At 56.6% G+C, this 2,673-nt stretch overlaps 1 pseudogene; it reads right to left on the bottom strand.

The window, feature by feature from the left end:
* Window positions 1-250: 250 nt before the first annotated feature.
* On the bottom strand, window positions 251-2,046 carry LOC144117927 (uncharacterized; annotated as a pseudogene).
* Window positions 2,047-2,673: the final 627 nt, after the last annotated feature.

The following is a 2,673-nucleotide window of genomic DNA, read 5'->3' on the forward strand; positions in this document are numbered from 1 at the left end:
GTCCAAGTCAACCAAGTTGGCTGTATAATTTTTGTGCACGCAGATACAGGAAGAGGAGTCCTGCTGGAACGTTACATAATTTGTAAGGGTTGCGCCGCTACCTGGCTCCTGGAGGGCAACCACCGCAGGAAGTGAATCGAATGTTTACAGGAAAAGCCGGAGGTTCGCCCGCTTGGCACGGGAACGGAAACCGCGGCAGTTCCACTGGGTGATTAGGATGGGGGTGGCCGAATTGGTATGAGGAGAGCGCCTAATTTGAGGCCTGTCCGCCATGGCCAGTTAGGTGAGATGTCGACTGTGGGGACGCTGCTCCGGAGCCAGCACTCGCGGTGGGGGGGGCCATCCTCTATTCCGGAGAGCGAGCAGCTGTCGTCGTCTTCTGCTAAAGTTTCCATGGCGCGACGCATTTTGGGATAGCGGCCAGACACGCCTTTGATTAGACCGCCGACTCGTCGGACGCCACGCGAAGATTGTGCGATGTGCTGTGCGACTATAGTGGGTACAATTTCGGTCATTTGGCGATAGCGGAGGTGACTGCCGCGGAAATTTGACTTTCTAGGGCACTGAAACGGGCGTCCATGCGGGCCTCTAGACGGGCCTCAAGTGCAGCATCCGCGTTCAGTGCGGCGTTCGGTGCCGCGGGCTCACTCTCCATTGTCTCGGTAGCGGGACGAGAGGTAGAGTGATAGGCTGTTTTGATTGCGATTCCAGGAGCGCAATTTTCTCGAGCAGCATCTCAATTTAGCCCTCAAGAGCTGCTATTTTGGTTTGCTCGGCACTGCGTGCCGCAGGGGGGCAGGAGGGAGGGGAGGAGGAGGCAGCCCTGTCCGTACCGCTCCCCTGCGTTCCTTGTTTCACGGCGTTGACCCAGGCCCTGGTCTTGTCGTGTGGTGGCGCTGTCGACTGCTTTCCAGTTTCGCCGTGTGGTGGCGGCTTCGTCGACGGGCGCTTGCCTGCTCCTCCGGTGGGTTTCTCCGGCTTCTCGGTGTTATTGTCCCGGCTTGGTAACTCACCGGGGCAGTCAAGATGGCGGCTCTTCTTCTTGGCAGAAATTTTCTTTGTGGTGGTCATCTTGTGCTTGCGGAATTTCGCCGCACACTCCCGCGAGTTAGTGGCGTGTGCACCGGCCCAAACCGAGCACCGCGGCACACATTCGTGAGAGGCCCGCACCCCCTCCTGAAGCGGGGCCTCTTGCCCACACAGACCGCACGTGCTCGGCTGCATGTTGGGACAAGCATCCACTCGGTGGCCAACTGCCCCACACAGGCCGCAGGCCGGGATCGTATGGTAGTAGTTTTGCACAGGGATGAGCATGTTCTCGTAGTGCACAAAACGCGGTTTTTCCCTCCCGGTGAAGGTGATCCGAGGTTTGTTAGAGGAGCCGAATTTCCTAACCTCGGCGATGGTGCCTGAACTCCACTGCACCTGCTTCCGAAGCGATTCCGTAGTGTCCGAGTTGCTGACGGTGATGACGCCATGGCATACATCGCCTCCGTCATGTCGAAGGTATCCGTGGAGTGGAATATTCCCATGCTCGGTGTTAATGAAGATGTCCCCGAGGAGCCGATCAGCCGCCGCCGGATTCGGGGTGTAAATCACAATGAGGTTTTGTTCACGGGATGGTAGAACCGTAACAGACCTTGCTACCTCGGGCCCGAGGTAGGCTGTAATGGCAGCGCCGTAGCGATTCTCTGAAAAGGCTTGGTGCAGCGACATATGTTTGCATGGCTTGAGCACAACCACGAAGTCGTCTCGTCCCGGTCTTGGGAGTCGGCGAGGCTTCCAGTTAGGACGGTCCTTGCCTTTACTTCCTGCAGCGCGCGAAGCAGGAGGCTGCGTCTTGCCATCCGGTGTGCCGGAGGCCGGGGCAGCGATGGACGCCGCAAGCTTGGCTTGAACGATCGAGCGGCGCGCGACCGCTTCGTTAAGAGATTGGTGCCGAAATTTCGGAACAGAAGCGGAGTTGTCCCCTTCCGATGTTGAAACTGTCGTCCAGATCATGCCGTCGGGATTGTAACCCCTCGCGAATGATGCAGGGTCAGCCATTTTGCCTAGGGAGGCCGGCTCCACTCCGCCGCGCGTCGGCGTGGAACGACGACGCCGTTAGGCCAAACGGCGTCGACCGGGCGTAAATTGGCCGTGGAATTAGAAAACTTGGGCCCACCTGGCGAAACTTGGTGTCCACGAAGTCCATATTGCTTGCTGCGTCGAAAGCCGTCGGTCTTGTAGGGGTGAAGAAGGTTTAGCCGTGGCTCCAGCCGAAAAACGACGGAGCCGACACCGTGCGTTTGTAGCCAGTTCTATAGTTCCGTTTTCCTCAGATGGTGGGCGAATCGAGGCGCACGTGTGATTCGGGGCGCTAGACATTCGTGCAGTGCCTTGAAGGTGCAGTGCCAGATTCCACGGGACAGCTCAAGCCCTTGACATTTTCTGCCAAGTTCTCAGATGCCACTCAGATATTAACAGTGTGCATCGTCTCTGTTGCATTTAGGTGACATTTTTGTGGAACGTATAAAGAAATGTTTCTCACTGAATCTTGAATTTTTGCTTTGTTTGGATTCACGCTCTCCTATTCATGCATGAGCATGAATTAGTGCATTTTTAGTGCATTCGTCGATATCGCGAATACAGCCGCATTTAGTCAATGGATGCTAATATGGCAGTCGAGAGAGC

This window comes from Amblyomma americanum, chromosome 1, assembly GCF_052857255.1.
Source record: "Amblyomma americanum isolate KBUSLIRL-KWMA chromosome 1, ASM5285725v1, whole genome shotgun sequence".
NCBI classification, from domain to species: Eukaryota; Metazoa; Arthropoda; class Arachnida; order Ixodida; family Ixodidae; genus Amblyomma; species Amblyomma americanum.